We start from the raw sequence: 6,312 nt of genomic DNA on the forward strand, positions 1-6,312 counted from the left end.
AGTCAAGAACATCAACTCTTGAAAATCTTTTCTCTTGCTCTTGTACAATTAAAGCCACCTCTGCTTAGCTTTGCTCTCAGACAATCCTTCTTCTTAGGGCAGCAAGATAACCACTGTCAATCTCAATCTTATATCCTTTATTACTGGGTCTCTCCAGCAAAACTCCCAAGGAAAACTCTAATCAGTACATTTAGATCAGTGCACATCACAGAATCAATCCCTGTGGCCATAGAAGGAGAAAAGATTTATTCTTGGCAGTTAGAATCGTATGTCTCCACCCATTCTGATGGGGTGGGAAATACCAACATCATCCCATGTTACAAAGTACTATAGAAAATAGAAAGAGTCATCTATAGACTGGCATGACAAACCACCATATATGATAATATAAAATAATATTATATAGCCACTTGTTTTGTAAGTTCTATCATGCTTCTAAAAAGTCAGGAATTAAGTAGCTTTTATTTACTGTTACCAGTACCTCTCATATTCTAGTTGTTTTTGATTCTTTCTGCTACATTTTCTTACTGGCCAAAAGGCCCAATATTTTAGTTTAATACATAAAAAGTAGACATTTAATTATTATGGTAACCATTAGTTAGAATTTATAACTTTAGAATAAAGCATTTGTATTAGTAATGATTACACAAAGTGAAAATGAGTGATTCTAGCATAAAAGCTAACAAAATTAGAGTCACAACACACAGCAAGCATAGGTCATAAATAGTTCTAAAAGACAGCTACAATGAAAGAGAGGGAAAAACCAGAAGAAAGAGGGGAAGGGGTAAGAGAAGAAAAAGAGAAAGGAAAGGGAAAGTACAAAAGAAAGGTAGAAGAAGAAGGAGTAGAAAACAGGGCTATGGTAGGTGAAGAAAAAGGAATATTTTAGGGGTTATTTTTTCTCTGTTTTTATGCCACATACCAAACCTGAAATGTCATGGTGCAATATTCATGGATGTTTTAAATTTCTAAGATGCTAAGATTGTCTGAATTTGCTTCCTGAGGAATGGAAATAAGAAAAACAAACCCTTCCCTATGTACAAAGATTAATTACATAGTTGAGCACAGTTTTCTAAGGCAGCAAGTTTTCATTGACATGCAAATTGAAATCTTTCTTTTGCATGAATCACCCTGAAAGTACTAATTAGAACTTAAAATTCTTGTTTGTAAATCATATAAATCTAATGAAATATGTTTCTGCCTTAGAGAACTATTTCCTAAGGGCCACCATATGACCAGAGCATGGAGCAGATGTTCCTTAACAGATGAAGACAACCTTTTAAAGCTCAGAGCAGCCTGTGATAGCTGAGGTAGTGAAGCCCTATTGGATTTCTATCAGTAAGCATCAGGAAAGGAAAACGTTTCCCACTAAGTGGTCCACTAGGCTTTAAGTTAGGTAAGCATCTGTACTCTTAGGTCACGGTCTTTGAAAGCAAAGAAGTTAAAATCTCTGATTGAGTTAAGAAGATGCAAACGTAGTCCATTTATATTTTAGAGGAAACAATTAGAACCTAGGACTTGGATTCTATTGGAACTCAATCTTCCTTGATTTGTATGTAGACCAAATGTTGAGCACTATTAGCTAGAGTGTGTAAGCTTGTCATGCTTGATTCTGGGAAGGCAGGTGGCAGGCCCTTAACAGGGTGATCACCCGTGAATAGCTCTGACTACTGATCATGTTAAAGACCCTGCCTGAAAACCTCCCTGACAGACCACACAGAAACTTCCAAGCCACTGCTGCTGTCCATTGTGCTGATTTGGAGGTATCACCTCACTCTTTTTCATTTGCAGAGGAAAAAATTCAAACATTATCAAACATAACAGTGATGATCTGGGCCAGAGAATATTTTTAGATTTCAGCAGATTCTTCTACCTGGTTTGTGTAGCAAAATATTCAATTTGAAATCAAATCGAAAAAAAAAGTATATATGTCATAGATATATTCTCCAGCTTCCATTTCTTTTTCCCTTGACCCTGATGACTCCTTTATGTTTCCTGACAGCTACCTCTTCTTTTGTTTTTTTTATTGACTCATAACACTAAAATGATTCTACTGTTGAATTCTGCTCCGTGTTCTCCTTGGTTATACTAAAATCATGTAACATCAATTCTGCCATCAACCAGAAGTACTTCTGAATTCAATACATACTTTATAGCAAAGGCCAGAGAACAAACCATGAAGTCATATTAATTGCATTAACTCTGCAATAGAGAGCCCCACAAAACATCAAGAGCCAAGGCTTACTAAGGTGACTCTGTATTTCTATTTCTCATTCCTTTCCGCACTCTTTCTGACATTCATTATTATTGTTGTTGTTGTCATTGTTGTTTTCCCCTGAGGACTTCAACTAAATATTTTTTTTGTTCTCAAAAGATAATGCTTTGGTTCAAAAAGATTAAAAGATGGTTTTTAAATAAACTAAAAAATTAGCTAGGCTTTCTCAGATCTTTACAAACCATACCATTTCTCCTGTAGTTAGAAATTCTGCAAAATTCAGAAAACAGAAGAAAAAGAAATCTGAAGAAAACTGAATCCTAGCATATCTTCTATTTTCCTACTCAGTGCTTATACTTTTGTGAGATTGTCCTTAATCCACTAGCTAAGAACAGTGTACATGCTTAGAGTTTCAAATGATATTTTCAGCATACTAGGAAGCAATTCACTGGTAGTATCAAGGTGGCACAGCTGCCAAGTTCAAAATTATCTTATTACATAATCTGAATTTGTCTTCTCTCTTTCAAGGCTACAGGAAAAATAAAAAGGAAATTCCAAGTTATCTTATTAATAAGTGTACTGTCCATCACAACACATTGAAAAATGCTGTTGTTCTAAGAAAAGTCTCATTTACTCTTTGGAGCAAAGTTCAGATCTTTCTTTGGTAAGAACTTTGATTAGGCACTGGGTGTAGAAGGTAAGACCCCAAGAATAAGTGTGTCAGTAGAAGAAGTTCAGCAAAATTTGAGCAGATCTGCTTGACTGCATGGGGAAGGTCACTAGAAGCTTCCTGAAAACAGATGTACCAAAAATTATTTTAATGTGTTAGGGTTCTGTCTAAAGTTATTTCCATGTCTTTAAATTCTACAGTCATTGCAGATATTTCAAGGGGTGGTATATTTGGGGTAAGTTGGGCAAGAAAGAGTCAATTTCATGTCAGCAGCATTGCCATTGAAATGACTGCATGTAAGAAAAGAGGAAATGAGAGGAAGTTGGGTATAGAAAACCTGATACCACATCCTCCTCAACTTGAAGAAGCCTTGAGGATCCCCTTGGCCTCCATCAGGTATGAACAGATTTCCAAGCAAGTCTCGGGGGTCAGGACACCTAGGTTACAAATTATTATCTCATTTCCTATCTGGAAGCATTGGTCCATCCATCAGATTTTCAAGGACACAAAACTCTATAAAGTCTTGCGAGAGAGTGTTTTCTTGGCCTGGCTGGGAACAGCATGTTCTGTAACCTCTTGCTTCCACTGCCAGTCTGACTGGAAAGTCTAACAGAGCTATTGCAGACCAATGTAACAGCTTAAAAAAAGAAAAGAAAAAGACCTCACTATGGCTGGGATGTAGCTCAGTTGGTAGAGTGTTTGCCTAGCATGCACAAGGTCCTGGGTTCAATCTCCAGCACCACCAAAAAAAAAAAAAAAAAAAAAAAGAAAGAAATTTACTATGGCTTTATGAACTTGTAATAATCAATTCCAGCACATATGATTATGCATAGAAGCACCCAGGCCTTTTTTTAGACAACTGAAAGTAGAATAAAAAAAGCACTCAATTATTAAGTGGGTCACTTTTGTCGCCATAGTCCACTTCAGACTCCATATAAATCTGTCATAGAACAGTTCATCACAAATCAAACTTAAGATCAAAGTAAAACTAAGGGGAAAAAAAATTTTGGTCAAAAACTCACAGAGTTTAATTGATATACTTTGAATTAATTTAAAAATTAACCACTGGAAAATTATGATGTTAACAATCATGGCATAGTGCAAGCTTGGAAAGTTACCCCTTCCTTACCACATGAAATAGGAAGGAGCGTTTTCCACTAGAGACAGAGCAGCAAAGCATTGAATTACTATTAAAGCATCCAAGGTACAGAAGAGGGAGAAAAAAACACCCACTCCACTGACACACTTATTCCATTCTTCCTAACACAGAGGAGTTATAATGCTTCTTAGACAAGGGCTATAAAATACTGAGAGCTCCCCAGAGGAGGGAGTAGCCTAGGAACAAGGCTTTATTAATTGCAAGGTTTATTAAGCATGAATCAATTCCCCGTGCCTCCTCATATAACTCAGGCTTACTATTCATTTATGGGGATTTTTTAGTCCAGAATAATTTTTACAAGCCTTTATCTGTTAGACCAGATGGAGGCTAGGATGGGGATAGTTGTTACTTTATTTTTTTCTATGATTAAATATTTTATAGTTTGCAGTGCCTTTTCTCTTATGGTAAACTTTTTCTTTTCTGTTTTTGTTTTCTTTGGTCCATTTTTAATCTTTACATCTTAAGATAAGAGAAGGAAAACCCAGATTATTTCTCTACTTCTGAGAATTATGTTCTGTTCATCTTTGTATCCGTAGCACCTAGCAGAGTACATAGCTTATGATAGATGTGCAATAGATGTTTTCTGAGTGATTGCCTAAATTAACCACGATGGTGCACATGTTATGTGTGCTCTGCTTTACTCCAGATTTTATTTCAACCTTTCTCTATTAAGCTCCATCCTAGAAGACAGGCTGACCAGCATGAGGTGTATCAATAGCATCCCTTGCCCTCTGGCTTACCCTTGCCCTTGGCTAATGGGAGGCACCACAAGAGACCAGAGGTGGTGAAAGAATAAAGTCTGGATATTTATTTTCCATGTCTGTTCTTGACTTCTACTGGCCAAGGACCACAGTTACTGTCAGATGACCCTATTCATAAAGATATTTTCTGAGTTCCATGAAGTATTCCTTCTCCAAATCCTTCTAAACATCAGGTGAGATATTATTTTAAACTGTTACTAATCCCAAAGGACTTCAGTGTCTCTTTTTGATATCCCTAAATCCTGTCCATGTTTGCAATTACTCCTTTTAATAAACTCCTCTCAACTACCCAATCACCTGTCATCTTTTTTTCTGCTGGGATCCTAACTAGTATAACCTTACAATTTATAGAATACTACCAAAGTTCAAATGATAATTATGTGAAAATTTCAACTTGTGAACATCTGAAAAAAATGACAGTGGAGAAAGTTGACAATCTATATACCTAGGATTTTTTTTGGCGGGGTAGGGGGTGCGAAGCAAAATCCATTTTCATTTTTTTTTTTTTTTTGCTAAATAAATGTTTAAGAAGTTTTATTTAGCTGGTTATTTTGTGGGAACTTTGTTCTAATGAAGGTTCTCAAAAGTGTTTTGTATCTAGTAGCTACAATAGCTATGAAAATTATCTGTTTGAAGTGTGTGTTACACTATACTTTAAAATAAGGAGAATGAGAAATAAAAGAAGCTATATGAAATATATCATTAATCAAAGTTATTTAGATCATTTTGCATTGCAGTAAATTTTTCCTTAAACATTTTTCTATAACTATAAATAAGGAAATTAAAGCCCAAACCTTCAAATTTCCTCCAATCACTATGAACTATATTTCATTACACATAATTGAATCAAAATTATGTTTGCATTTTAAATATCTATGACATAAAATCCATATGAAAAAAATAAAAGGAAATTATTATCAACATATCTAGCATACTGAATTTTCTCTTAAATTGTTGTTTGAATGGAATGTTCTTGAATATCTTCAATATATGTTAATCAACTAAATTAAAATCCATATAATTCCAAACTACAGAAAAATTAGTCATTTTTAAACTTTTCTAAGATCTTTAAATTTTTAAAAATAGAATAGGGAAAAAATCATAGCATTTTCCTTTTCATCCAATTTTCTCAATCAAATAAGAATATAAAGAGTGAGTTACAGGGGAAAATGTACATAAAATAAAAAACTTAAAAGGGAACCTCCAAATTAGTAATTCCCTTTTTATTCAATTTCATTGAATGCCAAATACATTCTAAAATGCAGGATTGCAGTTGGATTGGATTAAATTTAGCATCACACTCTGTTTTTTCCGTGTAAAGGAGGGAACAGGTTCCTTTCTTGCATTAATATTTTTCCCCATCTACCAATATGTTCACAAGGTGGGGAGTGGAAGAGCTAGACATGCTGGAAGTCCTATCAATCTTAATAAATTATAAAATAGCTCATTGTCCATTTTTGTTACAGATCTCTCTTTTTAACTTTTCAGACAGCTCTGTGAACTTCTT

General features: G+C 34.8%; 1 non-coding gene across 1 annotated transcript; it reads left to right on the top strand.

Moving 5' to 3' along the window:
• Positions 1-3,558: 3,558 nt before the first annotated feature.
• Positions 3,559-3,630, top strand: Trnaa-agc (transfer RNA alanine (anticodon AGC)). The gene has a single exon. It is a non-coding gene; the product is annotated as a tRNA-Ala (tRNA).
• Positions 3,631-6,312: the final 2,682 nt, after the last annotated feature.

Source organism: Callospermophilus lateralis, chromosome 5, assembly GCF_048772815.1.
Source record: "Callospermophilus lateralis isolate mCalLat2 chromosome 5, mCalLat2.hap1, whole genome shotgun sequence".
NCBI classification, from domain to species: Eukaryota; Metazoa; Chordata; class Mammalia; order Rodentia; family Sciuridae; genus Callospermophilus; species Callospermophilus lateralis.